This window comes from Doryrhamphus excisus, linkage group LG19, assembly GCF_037039965.1.
Source record: "Doryrhamphus excisus strain RoL-2023G ecotype Guam linkage group LG19, RoL_Dexc_Guam_v1.1, whole genome shotgun sequence".
NCBI lineage: Eukaryota > Metazoa > Chordata > Actinopteri > Syngnathiformes > Syngnathidae > Doryrhamphus > Doryrhamphus excisus.
This window is the reverse complement of record NC_136375.1, coordinates 5,617,201-5,632,672: the sequence shown is the minus strand read 5'-3', so window position 1 is coordinate 5,632,672 and position 15,472 is coordinate 5,617,201. Positions and strand designations below refer to the sequence as shown.

The window sequence follows — 15,472 nt, the reverse complement described above, 5'->3', positions numbered from 1 at the left end:
ATCAACCAGAATCAGGTGATTGTGGTTGCTCTCTTCATCCCTTCTTCTTTTTCATTAAAGAAGAAGAAGAAGATGCTGCCGTGGTCGAGAAGATATCACAGAAGTTCCTCTGACCTTGACAGAAACATATGCGGCCATAAAGCACTTCACGTGTTCCTATCTGACCTCCAGGCGACAAACAACCTATTGTGGCCTGCCAATTATGGGATGCACAAGCAAGATGGACGCTTTCAAGTGGATTAAAAAGGTTAGCAGAGCCCCCAAGGGAGCGCCAATGTGACAGGTGAGCGTCACGTCCCCGACACCTCAAAGATGATAGCATGCACAATCTGGGATATCAGTGGCCTGCCAAAGTAGCACAAATATAGAAATGATGCCATATGTCATTTGTTATTCACAGAGAAATTCTTTTTATCAAATCCAAAATGTATTTCTATGAGGGACACATTGGAAAAAGAAAGAAGCTGAGGTTTTGAGAGTTGTACATTCACAAGAAAAAAATAGTTGAGGGAAAATAGAGCATACAGTAGCTCTTAGAGGGAAGGACTGCTGGATGGAAGGAAGGACTGTTAGAAGGAAGGAAGGAAGGAAGGACTTCTGGAAGGAAGGAAGGAAGGAAAGAAGGAAGGAAGGAAGGATGGGAGGAAGGGACGAAGGAAGGACTGCTGGATGGAAGGAAGGACTGTTAGAAGGAAGGAAGGAAGGAAGGACTTCTGGAAGGAAGGAAGGAAGGAAAGAAGGAAGGAAGGAAGGATGGGAGGAAGGGACGAAGGAAGGACTGCTGGATGGAAGGAAGGACTGTTAGAAGGAAGGAAGGAAGGAAGGAAGGAAGGACTTCTGGAAGGAAGGAAGGAAGGAAAGAAGGAAGGAAGGAAGGATGGGAGGAAGGGACGAAGGAAGGACTGCTGGATGGAAGGAAGGACTGTTAGAAGGAAGGAAGGAAGGAAGGATGGGAGGAAGGGAGGAAGGGAGGAAGGGACGAAGGAAGGACTGCTGGAAGGAAGGAAGGACTGCTGGAAGGAAGGAAGTACTGCTGGAAGGAAGGAAGGGAGGAAGGGAGGAAGGAAGAAAGGAAGGAAGGAAGGACTGCTGGAAGAAAGGAAGAAAGGAAGGAAGGAAAGAAGGAAGGAAGGAAGGAAGGAAGGAAGGAAGGCAGGAAGGGAGGGAGGGAGGGAGGAAGAAAGGAAGGAAGGACTGCTGGAAGGAAGATAGGAAAGAAGGAAGGAAGGGAGGGAGGGAGGGAGGAAGAAAGGAAGGAAGGAAGGAAGGAAGGAAGGAAGGAAGGAAGGAAGGACTGCTGGAAGGAAGGAAGGACTGCTGCAAGGAAGGGAGGAAGGAAGGAAGGAAGAAAGGAAGGAAGGACTGCTGCTGGAAGGAAGGAAGGAAGGGAGCGAGGGAGGGAGGGAGGAAGGAAGGAAGGACTGCTGGAAGAAAGGAAGAAAGGAAGGAAAGAAGGAAGGAAGGAAGGAAGGAAGGAAGGAAGGAAGGAAGGAAGGACTGCTGGAAGGAAGGAAGGACTGCTGGAAGGAAGGAAGTACTGCTGGAAGGGAGGAAGGGAGGAAGGAAGAAAGGAAGGAAGGAAGGACTGCTGGAAGAAAGGAAGAAAGGAAGGAAAGAAGGAAGGAAGGGAGGGAGGGAGGGAGGAAGAAAGGAAGGAAGGACTGCTGGAAGGAAGATAGGAAAGAAGGAAGGAAGGGAGGGAGGGAGGAAGAAAGGAAGGAAGGAAGGAAGGACTGCTGGAAGGAAGGAAGGACTGCTGCAAGGGAGGAAGGAAGGAAGGGAGGAAGGAAGAAAGGGAGGAAGGAAGGAAGGATGGGAGGGAGGTAAGGAAGGGAGGAAGGAAGGAAGGAAGGAAGGGAGGGAGGGAGATAAGGAAGGAAGGGAGGGAGGGAGGGAGGAAGGAAGGGAGGAAGGGAGGAAGGGAGGAAGGGAGGAAGGGAGGAAGGGAGGGAAGGAAGGAAGGAAGGAAGGAAGCAAGGAATGAAGGAAGGGAGGGAGGGAGGAAGGAAGGAAGGAAGGAAGGGAGTGAGGGAGGGAGGCAGGGAGGGAGGGAGGGAGGGAGGAAGAAAGGAAGGAAGGAAGGAAGGAAGGAAGGAAGGAAGGAAGGAAGGAAGGAGGGAGGGAATTTTCCTCTTGCTTCAGGCAAGCTTTTAGTTATAACTTGGCAGCAAAACAGAGCAGTTGAGCACAAACAAATTAGCATTAGCATTAGCATTAGCACTTCTCACTTCCCCATTCCTTACCAGTCCCCTCCACATGCCCAAGGCCAAAGGTCACATGAGGCCTCCTTTTCATAGCTGTCTTAGTTTGTTATTTTTCTACAATTGTTATGTGAATTTGCCACTTTACTCTCGATTTACATTTGCATCTTTATTCTCATAATATTACAAAGTTTTGTTGTTAATTTAAGTCATAAATTCAAGAAAAGAAGTCATAATATTACGAGAATAAAGTCATCAATTTGCTAGAAAAAATGTTTTTTTACGACTTTTGGGGGCAATATTTTTACTGTATTCTTGTACATTTTTTACTTTATTATTGTACATTTTTTTACTTTATTCTGGTACATTTTTGACTTTACTCTTGCAAAATTTCAACTTTATTCATGCAAATTTTTGACTTTATTCTTCTAAATTTTCAACTTTATTCTTGCAAAATTTTTACTTCATTCTTGTACATTTTCGACTTTATTCTTGCAAATTTTCAACTTAATTCTGGTACATTTTTGACTTAATTCCTGTAAATTTTCAACTTAATTCTTGTACATTTTTGACTTTATTCTGGTACATTTTTGACTTTATTCTGGTACATTTTTGACTTTCTTTTGGTACATTTTTGACCTTATTCTGGTACATTTTCAACTTCATTCTTGTAAATTTTCAACTTAATTCTTACTGGGATTACCGTTTCACAGCTGGCCTGGGAACACCTTGGAGGTGGCTGGGGACCAGGAAGTCTGGGCTCCCCCACCGAGACTGCCGCCTCCACGACACGGACCCGGATAAGCAGAGGAAATGGATGAATAATAAGAAATTATAATAAGCTTGTTAAAATAGTAAAAAAAAATATGTATTGAAATACAAGAGTAATTTTAACTAAATTAAAAAGTATCCAAATCTCAATTTGTTTTGCTAATTGCAAAAAAAAATTCAGCACTGAATCTTATATATATATATATATATATATATATATATATATATATATATATATATATATATATATATATATAATATAAAGACAATTGACCTGAATCCCACCAATGCAAGATTCATGTTGAATAATTCACCGTGTACACGCTCAACGTGCTCTAATCTCCATGTCCATGACTTTGAATAATGGATGCAGAGAAAAGTCACACGGCGAGGAGAGGAAGGATTGGATCACAGCGAGAGGCAAGGAGGTGGACATGAGGAAATGGAGACGCAGGAAGTGGACAGACACTTGAGAGAGAGCGAGAGAGAGCGAGAGAGAGCGAGAGAGAGCAAGAGAGAAAGAGAGAGAAAGAGAGAGAGACAAGTCTGGGTGTGAAAGGATTTCATTATTTATTCACCGGGTGTGCTTAAAGTTGTCCGATTATTTTTTTTAAGGTATCGGAGCTTGTTTATGAGCGCAAAACGTCCAAAAAAAAAAAAATCAATCACTTCCCTCATTTGTTTACTCCACTTTGGAGAGAAGAGTTACGCCAACGTTTGGTTTCACGTTTGTCAAAACAGGCTTTGCTACACATCTTAAAGTAAATAATAACGCCAGCAATACCTAAGTCAGATCCAGATGTTAACATTTGTGTCCTCCTGTTCCACTCCTTCATGTAAAGGAGGAGCTACTGTACATCCCAGTGTACATGCTGGCTACATGCATGAATGGGGGAAAGCGCACAGATGCTGAGGTTCACATGGGAGTGACCAGGATGGATAGGATCAGGAAAGAGTACATCATAGCGACATTACATGTTAGAGGCCTTGGAGATGAAGTCCTTTAGGCCAGACTGAGATGGTTGGGACATGTCCAGAGGAGACATAGTCAATATAGTGAAGGAGGACATGAGTGTAGTTGGTGTGAGAGAGACAGATGCAGAAGACGGGGTTGGATGTAGGAGATTAATCATTCATCATGATTAATCACAATTGTGAAATATGCCCATTTTTTGCTGTTTTTTATGAAATGTCAGGACAGGATTATATTTAATTCTTAACAGATCCATATGAGCTGAAGGTTAGTCTCTTAAATAGTAGCGAAACATTTGAATAACACTTTAATGGCGTTATTATAAGCCATAAAGCAGGGGTCTCAAACTCAATTTACCTGGGGGCCACTGGAGCTAGGGTCTGGGCAAGGCTGGGCCGCATCAGGTCAAAAAAACAACGCATTTATTAAAAAGAGAAAAATATACAAACTTTTTCAGTGCTTTGGTTCTGATTTTCTACAAGAAAAGCTCTGATAAACATTCCACTGTTCTCAAATATCTTAATTTTTATTTTTCTACACAAAATAAGATGAAAAATAAAGAAACAAATTAAGAATAAAGAAAATCAATCAATCAATAACTTCAATCAAAAACCTACCACTTCCACACGGATAGGGAGGATAACTATTAACAGTTATTTAACTAGTGTCCTGCGGGCCACATTTGGCCCGCGGGCCGCGTGTTTGAGACCCCTGCCATAAAGGGTTACGTTCAAAGACACCATGTTACTTAAGTTAAAGGAAAGCTAAAAGAAAATAGACTTGAGCGGCAAAACAATTCAAAAACAATATCTTATAAACTTTCAAAAGGTGCTCACATCCAGAGCGAATTGCGAGTCTCCCATGATTTTGATTGACTGCCCGATTTATAGGGAATTCCGGGGTATCAAAGTAGTTCAGAGGACAAAAAGCGGAATTGATCGAGTACTCTTGCTAGTACCCGATTTTGCTAATATAGAAGATAACTGTACATAAATCATTCATTCATTCATTTTCTACCACTTATCCTCACGAGGGTCGTAGGCGTGCTGGAGCCTATCCCAGCTGTCTTTGGGCGAGAGGCGGGGTACACCCTGGACTGGTGGCCAGCCAATCACAGGGCACATATAGACAAACAACCATTCACACTCACATTCATACCTATGGACAATTTGGAGTCGCTAATTAACCTAGCATGTTTTTGGAATGTGGGAGGAAACCGGAGTACCCGGAGAAAACCCACGCATGCACGGGGAGAACATGCAAACTCCACACAGAGATGCCCGAAGGTGGAATTGAACTCGGGTCTCCTAGCTATGTACATAAATATCTTAGTAAATTAAACTTTGTTTACATTTGTTGACAAACATGTCTAGTCTGGCCCCAACAAGTTTGGGTGTTAAATACTTGAGCATTGCAAAGGGAGCCACAACAAAGAGGCTGAAGAGCCACATGCAGCTCTGGAGCCGTGGGTTGCTGACCCCTGGTCTAGAGTAAGTTACATTAATGAGGGATAAGAATATGCACTTATTGTTTTTCTTTTTTTCTGTTCATTTAGATCATGATAAAGACGTTGTTGTGATGTTCGGCATGTCAGTGAAGGCATCTTGTGGTCGTCTATTGACAACGAGGAAGTGTTCAGGTGAGAGATCATGTGACTCTGAGGGGACGCTACTGTGGCGCCGTCACAACAGAGAGATGTGGCTTGACATGATGCGCATGTATTAATGAGGCTAAAACGTTTTAGCCTCATTAATTCAATAAATTAGCTACCGTTGCTAACATGCTGTTTTGACAGCCCTAATTAAACACAAACACAATGAACAACAAGCCTTTAACGCCATCTCATTTGGCGCTGCGTGTGTACCGGCTCACTTCCGCCTCGGCCCCCACATACTAAGGTGACACAAGCCCTCCAACTAGCTGTCTATGGCTAAGCCTGTCGGTAACTAGCAGCTCATAACCCAAATTGTAAAAAAACACTAGTTAGTTTGGTCATCGTATGCCAAGGTGTCACTGTATAAATGGCCATAAAAAATACCAGCACATTCTCCATCTGTGTCAGCAGGTGGCGTTTGCGAATCGATGGAGTTTGAGGTGGGCAAAACCATTCATTTCACTGTGAACCGGATCATTCCGGTTCATTCAGTAAAAAGATCTGTTTCATTTTGTTCATTTTGTTCATTTTGTTCATTTTGTTCATTTTGTTCATTTTGTTCATTTTGTTCATTTTGTTCATTTTGTTCATTTTGTTCATTTTGTTCATTTTGTTCATTTTGTTCATTTTGTTCATTTTGTTCATTTTGTTCATTTTGTTCATTTTGTTCATTTTGTTCATTTCGGTCATTTCGGTCATTTCGGTCAATTGGTCGTTCGCCTGTGATCATTCCGGTTCATTCAGTAAAAAGATCCGTTAATTTTGTTAATTTTGTTAATTTTGTTAATTTTGTTAATTTTGTTCATTTTGTTCATTTTGTTCATTTTGTTCATTTTGTTCATTTCGGTCATTTTGTTCATTTTGTTCATTTCGGTCATTTCGGTCATCTCCGTCATCTCCGTCATCTCGGTCATTTCGGTCATTTCGGTCAATTGGTCGTTCGCCTGTGATCATTCCGGTTCATTCAGTAAAAAGATTCGTTCATTTTGGTCATTTTGGTCATTTTGGTCATTTTGGTCATTTTGGTCATTTTGGTCATTTTGGTCATTTTGGTCATTTCGCTCGTTTCCCTCACTTCGCTCGTTTCGCTCATTTCGCTCGTTTCGCTCGTTTCGCTCGTTTTGCTCGTTTTGCTCGTTTCGCTTGTTTCGGTCAATTGGTCGTTCGCCTGTGATCATTCCGGTTCATTCAGTAAAAAGATCCGTTAATTTTGGTCATTTCGGTCATTTCACTCGTTTTGCTCGTTTTGCTCGTTTCGCTCGTTTCGCTCGTTTCGCTCGTTTCGCTCATTTCGGTCAATTGGTCGTTCGCCTGTGATCTCCCCCTGTGCATAGACCCGGTCAGCCATGTTGAGTCGGTCCGTTCGTTCACGTTCACATTCGTTCCGACTCAACAGCGCAACAACACGTGATGACGTACCTTGAAATCTGAAGTATTATGATCAGCTCCCCGGTCCGGCGTTACGAACCCCATCCACCCTCCCAACCCCCACCCCGTCTAACGCTGCGATTGCGCTGCGCTCCTTGTAATATAAAATTATGTTAGGAATAACAGAAAATAAAAGGTTTTTAATGTTTTTACTATCTTGAGGTGCATTAAAAACAATAATAAAAATAGTACTGTGTCGGTAATGAATGAACGGCCGACGAGTGTCGGTCAAATTGACTGACAAATTGACTTGGTCAAGAGTGACCGGGTCAATCTTTCGACCTAGTCAGCTAGCCCCACCCACCCACAGAGCGAGGCACGACGATAGGATAAGACAGGCAAGCACGCAGATAGTCCCGCCCTGCAAAAGGAACGGTGAACTGACTCTCCAGCCAATTAAAAAAAAAGCATTTGCAACTGAACGGGTATTTTAGAGGCGGTGACCTTGTTTATTCCGTTCACAAAAAAGAACTAGTAATTTTGACTCGTTCGTTCATGACCGACACACCACTCATCTGAGTGTCATTGTATCACATACACAACAATGGTCAAGCGCTTGACCATTTGCACTTTTGAACGCATATTGTTTGGTGAAGCCAAAGTGGCCTCACCAGCTAACCAGAAGTGTTGATGGGGGTGCCATACAACTTCCTGTCCAAAACATCCAGTTTGTCTAAACCTCGTCTAAATTGTTTACCTTGCAGCATTCAGGTGAGATTGGGGCCACCGTATTTGGGACTCTGACAAAATATGACAACATCCATCATGATGATGTTACCTGCAACGAGTCCAAGCGACACTCGGTTACCTTTTCTTTTTTTTTTTTTCCACCCTCACCTCCCCCTTCTCTCTCTCTCTCTCTCTCTCTCTCTCTCTCTCTCTCTTTCTAAATCTCCATCTCCCCGTCTGCTCTCTCATTGAGCGTGCACACACGCCTCACAGTCGCCGCCGCGCTGCAGGAATTACTGCCCCCCCCTCACTCGCCCCCCCCTCCGTGCAGACATTTTGCTCATGTATGGGGGATGCAGGAGGAGATCATTAGATTGTGGAGAGATAAAAACCAAGCCAGACCTCCTTATCGGACTGTGGTTTTGATTTTGGATATTTTTGGGGGGGATGGAGGTGTGGAGGTTTGCTCTCACGCTGTCTCCTCCTCCTCCTCCTCCTCTTTCTCCATCGCATATGCTGCTGAGGCTGAGGGGGGTGTTTGCGTAGGAGGCTTTTTATTTGCTCCATCATCCTCCAACAACTGGATGGAAGTGTGCGCTTGTTTGTGTTGAGGATTCAACGCCCGGGTGGAAGCTAATACTGTCCTTTTTACCGCCTTACTTTTTGTGTCTTCTTTTCAAATTTGACTCCTATCGTTCTGTGCCATACTTTGAAGGCAGCACAGATCAGCCGCCTGACAGCCAATCAGACGCCGCTACCCTCCATGTGACCTGCAACAATTCATCTTATCTCTGAAGGTAAGCATCATTTTAGTGTTTCCGTGCAATCCAGATTAGATTTAAACGCGTACATCCTGTATTAGATTTTTTTTTTTTCTTGAAAACAAAGTTTGCAAGGCGGCGGCGCTCCCAGTCTCAGCACCACGGACAGCGCCACCGTCTCATCCAAGCAGTCATGCTTTGCTTTTACCCCACTGATGCTTTTGCTGATTTTTATACATAATTGTTGATAGTGCATATACACAACATTTAGTGTGTTGTGTGTTTATCCGTGTGTGTGGATGTGTGTGTTTATCTGTGTGTGTGCCAGTGCACACAAAGGCAAAGAGGGCGGGGGAAGGTGAAGGTGAGAGTTGCCACATGCTGACAAAACGGCGTGACTTTGCGAGGCGCCGCTGCTAACCAACTGTTAGCCATGCTAGCGTATGTTTAGTCATGCATCCACATAGAACATTGCAATAAAGCTCCGTCTTATGGAATCAAACTGGAGGATTTTTGTCGACCACTTCTTTGGAACCAAAACCTCTCATTTCTTGCAGTGGCGCTGAAGTACTCTACTCAGGTACTTTTATGATTTTTGTCAGTATATTCTGCTTTCATTACACATTACTACACATTTTCATATTTACTTGCTGAAGTTTGGTGACCAGCCATGGCTAATAGTGTCTCTGAAAATATGCCTGATGATACAATCATGGGATATGCAGACATATGCAGGTAGATTCACCGACATTGAACACATCGCAATGTTTAAGCACATTATTTATAATCATTTATGGATTGTATAAGATTATTTTTTTTATTTTTTTATTTTACAAGGTTAATATCAGAGTTTTCCATTGCAGCGTGCCAAGGAACTACATTTTGGAGCTGATTTCATAGATTTTGTATTATTTTGTTCATATTTGTAGATGAATGTTATTTATAATAATGGACAATATATATTATATATAGTATAGTAATTTATTATTCTAATTTATATAATAATAATATAACATTTTATATGATTATTTATGTACAATTTTCTGTCGTTGATAAAAATTCAATATTTCACACCATATTATTTTTTATTTGTTTATTTTTGCAATGTATTATTATTATTAATATCATAATATAATAATTGGAAAATTTATATTTAATGTCACTCACATTTCACAAGTTATTTTATTATTGTTTACTTGCAGTGTTAGTGTGTTATAAGATCATGACTAATAATAATAATAATAATAATAGGATCAAAATCAAACTTTTTATATTTGTATTTATAATAAAATTTTGTGTAATTTTGTTATTTATTAAAATTAAAATGTATTTAATAATATATATATATATTTTAATTGTATGTATTATTTAACAATAATAACAAAATATTCAATATTTAATACAATGTGTCTAAATTTGTAGTTATTTTATTTATGTAATATATATTAATAATAATAGTACTAATAATAGAAATATTGACAAAAAATATTTTTTATATTCGTTTATGTCATATTACTGATAAAATGTGCTGCGTCCGTACTGTATTCATAATACTCAATAAGATATTGGTATTAAATTAATACTTCATGGCTACTACCTGATAAACTAAAATATCTTTCTTATAAATACAACAATAATTTTTTTTTAAATTTAACATAGCTATATGATAATTTATGACTACTACAACTATTATTAGTATTATTACAAATGAATGAAATAAAAATGTGTATATAAAGCATAGTAATGTACTACAGTGTCATCAGTTTGTTGTGTGTAAAAAAGAAACGAACATTTGTTGTGTCTCCACCACAATGGGAGACAGGGCGGGGCTTGGGTTCCCATGGCGACACCCTAATATGACCCTCTGAATAACCTCGGCCCCCTGGGAGATCAGTCATACCTCACACACACACAAAGGACCCCCCCACCCCCACCATGTATGGAGCGTGACTGTGTGTTTTGATGTTCCAACATGAGACCCTCGGCCATTAACGAGCAGGGGAGGGATGCAGCGTTGAAGGCTGAGGATGAGGAGATATGAAAAAAGAGGAGAAAAAGAGAATAAGGAGAAAAATAAGGAGAAAGAGGATGTAGAACAGCTGGGAGTCGATGCAATTCCACGTCCACTTGAGTGCTCGCAGCTTGAAACACCTTTCAGTGCACCACAGGGAGGGGCCTTCATGATAAAGAGTGGGAGGGGGAGTGGGGGGTTGTCCTCCATGATTATGTCAAACACTCACCAGCATTTTACTATGCCCCGCCCCCCATTGCAGCTCCACCCTTCATACACGGCACACCCCAAAGCCAACCCCCTAGCCGAGGTCAACGCAATGACCTCATCTCGCTGAGTGATTGGGGGAGGCGCCCGTTAGAGGAGGTGGTGGATACAGGAAGTAGTGGGAGTAATTGGACTGTTATGTTATTTCCAGGAACAATATTTGGTCGTTTCCTTTCCACAGAACACCATTTGTGTCTATTGGTGAAAAAGAAAAAAAATTAGAATAATAATAAGAATATCAAAATGTGAACTCACATCATACTCATGTAATATTGAAATTATTTAAAAAATAAATGTACACTTACTAGGAGGAAATTTAAAGATGACCTATTATGCTCATTTTGGACCCTTAGTATTGAGATGTGGACTCTTATAGAGCAACTACACACAATAACCCACATTGAAAGCTTTTGTAGATCTTCCAGAATCTGCACCTATTCCAGCTTTATTTTGTTGGATTTCCAAAATGGTCTTTTTAAATGTATTCCAGGCACCCCCGCAACAATGGGATTGCGCACTCCCAAGCGCTCTGGACTACTGCTGAACCAAAATTTCTAATTTAATGGCTAAGGGAGTTGATAATAAATGACTAAAGCCTTTGGGGAGTTCCATGAAAAGTGCTTAGGAGCTACTGGCAGCTCATGAGCTACTGTTTGGAAACCCTTAACTTACTGTGTATGAACTCAAAAGAGTGTCAGGCACATTTCAATTCAACCAGCATCCACTATTTAATGGAAGCATCTGAACCAGAATGTAGATTTTTGTATTAATTGTCCCATCTACGCATAATGGGAACTCAACCTGATGGCAGCTGAAGGTACGATACCAGGGCCGGGCTCTACCAAGGTTCTACCATTAAAGGTTCTCTTATTTGGTGATGCCGATAAGGAATCCAGGTGGATCACAAGCGAGATGCCTGGATTAGCCTGCTGCTGTGTTTAATGTAACTGTCAGGAACAGATGACGTGTCCTACAAGGCCTCTGAGGCCCAGTCCGGTGGGCCCCGCGCATTTAAAGGCAATGAGAGGCGTTCATTGGATTGGTTAATCCCAAACTTCTTTCAGGGCTCACTTCCAAATGCACAAATCTCATTATCTGGAACTTTGGCATGGTTTAACTCGAGAATACAACATTAAATTACACTCACTACATTTGGAAAAGTGGAAAAAGCATTGTAGGTCCCCTTTAGGTCCCCTTTAGGTCCCCCTCAGCAGTGTACTTGAAATGTAGAATTTCCTGGTATTGTATTTGTGTATATACTATACAATATCTTGGGAGATTGATTGGATTCCACTAACCAGAACTCGCTCTTTCCAGAGCTGGCATTGCCATGCTTTGTATCTATTCCAGTTGGAATATCATTGTAAACTGTTCTTGAGACTCCTAGGCTCATTTCATAGTTGTCAGAATAAAAGAATCTGGGGGGAACCTTTCAACACAATACATGGCTTCTATTAAGCATCTCTGTTGTTGCCACGGCGATGCTTGGTTAGCTGCTCTTAGTGTATCATTCTTCACCAGTTTGATATCAAAGTTAAATACCCATCACATTTATTCGTTTAATTGGTTCCAAATTGGAATTGAATTTCTGTAAAGTAGAATTCAATATTAAAAAATGTAATATTTTTGTAGTTTTGGCTTAGAAAACCTGCTTATGATCTTCTAAATACTTTTTTTTACATTGTTAGAGTCCCCTTGACATAAAAATCCACCTCTGTTGTCATCTTTACGCTAATATTACTCAACGTATTTGATATAATCTGAGAAAATAAAACATATTAGGCTATTTTCTCAACAATGTGTTGTAATGACAAAATAAGTAAAACTCCTTCTTGAGCAGTGGCACAGTAAATGTGTTCCCCAGGGGACCTTAGTAGCGGGCGGGCAGATGTGTGGGCAACAGGAAGGGCCAACTATAAGCTTGTTAAAGGTAATGGAGTAAACAGTAGCTGTGCTATTATTATTGGTTGGTGACCAGTCCAGGTTGCACCCCATGTGTCATCTGAAGTCAGCTGGGATAGGCTCCAGCATATCTCCACGACCCTAATGAGGATAAAGGAATCAATCTTATTATTGTGCCTGTTTACATGTTGTAATAAATACTACTTCACGCCATTTCTATGCTTGAACATTTTTATTTTTATTTTTATTTTTATTTTTATTTTTATTTTTATTTTTATTTTTATTTTTATTTTTATTTTTATTTTTATTTTTATTTTTATTTTTATTTTTATTTTTATAATAGGATATGTTCAACCAGAAATTCAATGAATTCATTTTTGAAAGGCAATGCTGCGAGGGATGACTGTATCCATACTGACTTGCTATCCATACTGAATCGATGGCTAAAAGACGTGTTAGGATTGCTTTATTTCCATGCCTTCCATGAACAAGTGCAAAAACTGTCTCCCAAGTTTGTGGAGTGCAAACCGCCCACTCCAGAAACAGCGGAAAAGGCGATGGCGAGTTCATTCTGTCAGTCTGCAATATCCCCGTCACCATAGTAACATTTTTCTACCTTTCCTTCAAGTGTATATGTTGATGCCGGACGCTTACATACATCTTCTCATTTCGTCATTTTCGTCACTATTGCACCCCCCCACCCCCCACCCCTCACCCATTTGATAATGCTATGATGGAGGGAACACGTTTAGTTTAATAGTTTGAGGTTTTGAGGTTCTCTCGAGTTCTTCTAAATCAAACTCACCCGATTGGGGACTGACCACTTGACTGCGCCCCCACCATATTTTCATGTTTTTTAGGTTTAAATGAGGGCTTCTTAAATGGTCTCAACCATGGGACCCGTATTTTCCACTTTTATTTAGGACTTTTTTTGTTTTAAAAATAAGTAATTTTAGTTATTGAATTAATTGAATTGAATTGAATGTATTTATTCATATTTTGTTCTACTTTTATTAACGTCATTGATTTTAGCATTTATTTGTAATGTTTGATTACACGTTTAAGTCATTATCTATATATATATATTTAGGTTGTAAAATATATATATATATATATACATATATACATAGTATATGTGTGTGTATCTATATTGAATTTAAATATATATGATATATGTATATATATATGAATATATTGTGAATATATATAAATATTATATATATATACATATATATATATATACATATATATATATATATACATATATACATATATATATACATATATATATATATATATGTGTGTGTGTGTATAATACAGTGTGTATAACAGGAACAAAGGGCAAAATACAGGAGTTTTCCGGTGAAAACGAGAGGTGTGGTCTGCTGCAAAGTATTGATTTACACTTAAAATACTTCAGTAATAATAATAATAATAATAATAAAAATAAAAATGTTCATTGAATGTATTTTTGACAGCCTAATCCAAAAACATAGGGCTGTTAAGGTAACTATAGGGGTGTTATATCATGTTTAGAGGGCTCTATTAATGTCAAACCCATATTTAGAAGGTCAAAACGGGTTTTTGATGCTCTAATTATAGAAATATTCAATTCATAAATAAGGAATCCTACTATGCAGAAATTCACTTATCACCAATTAACAGTAAAAAATCCCAAGACCAAAAACATAGGGCTGTTAAGGTGACTATAGGGTTGTTATTTCATATTTAGAGGGCTCTATTAATGTTAAACCCATATTTAGAAGTTCAAAACAGGTTTTTGATGCTCTAACTATAGAACATAGGGCTGTTAAGGTGACTATAGGGTTGTTATTTCATATTTAAAGGGCTCTAGTAATGTTAAACCCATATTTAGAAGGTCAAAACAGGTTTCTGATGCTCTAACTATAGAACATAGGGCTGTTAAAGTGACTATAGGGGTGTTATATCATGTTTAGAGGGCTCTATTAATGTCAAACCCATATTTAGAAGGTCAAAACAGGTTTTCGATGCTCTAATTATAGAAATATCCATTTCATAAATAAGGAATCCTACTACGCAGAAATTCACTTATCACCAATTAACAATGAAAAATCCCAAGACCAAAAACATAGGGCTGTTAAGGTGACTATAGGGTTGTTATTTCATATTTAGAGGGCTCTATTAATGTTAAACCCATATTTAGAAGTTCAAAACAGGTTTTTGATGCGCTAACTATAGAACATAGGGCTGTTAAGGTGACTATAGGGGTGTTATTTCATGTTTGGAGGGCTCTATTAATGTCAAACCCATATTTAGAAGGTCAAAACAGGTTTTTATGCTCTAATTATAGAAATATTCAATTCATAAATAAGGAATCCTACTATGCAGAAATTCACTTATCACCAATTAACAGTAAAAAATCCCAAGACCAAAAACATAGGGCTGTTAAGGTGACTATAGGGTTGTTATTTCATATTTAGAGGGCTCTAGTAATGTTAAACCCATATTTAGAAGGTCAAAACAGGTTTCTGATGCTCTAACTATAGAACATAGGGCTGTTAAGGTGACTATAGGGGTGTTATATCATGTTTAGAGGGCTCTATTAATGTCAAATCCATATTTAGAAGGTCAAAACAGGTTTTCGATGCTTTAATTATAGAAATATTCATTTCATAAATAAGGAATCCTACTATGCAGAAATTCACTTATCACCAGTTAACAGTGAAAAATCCCAAGACCAAAAACATAGGGCTGTTAAGGTGACTATAGGGTTGTTATTTCATATTTAGAGGGCTCTAGTAATGTTAAACCCATATTTAGAAGGTCAAAACAGGTTTCTGATGCTCTAACTAT

The 15,472-nt window shown here is 39.4% G+C and overlaps 1 protein-coding gene across 2 annotated transcripts in view; it reads left to right on the top strand.

Annotated features, from left to right (window-relative positions):
• Positions 1–92: 92 nt before the first annotated feature.
• Positions 93–15,472, top strand: part of LOC131107501 (protein FAM163B) — a 33,694-nt gene continuing 18,314 nt past the window's right edge. Inside the window, exons 1-3 of one of the 2 annotated variants that reach the window (XM_078799081.1) lie at positions 93–283; positions 5,501–5,584; positions 8,416–8,493. The gene's annotated coding sequence lies outside the window, so the exon portion shown is untranslated. Of the gene's footprint in view, positions 284–5,500; positions 5,585–7,972; positions 8,494–15,472 lie in introns of those variants that run through there. The other variant, XR_013630388.1, reaches the window with a different exon arrangement.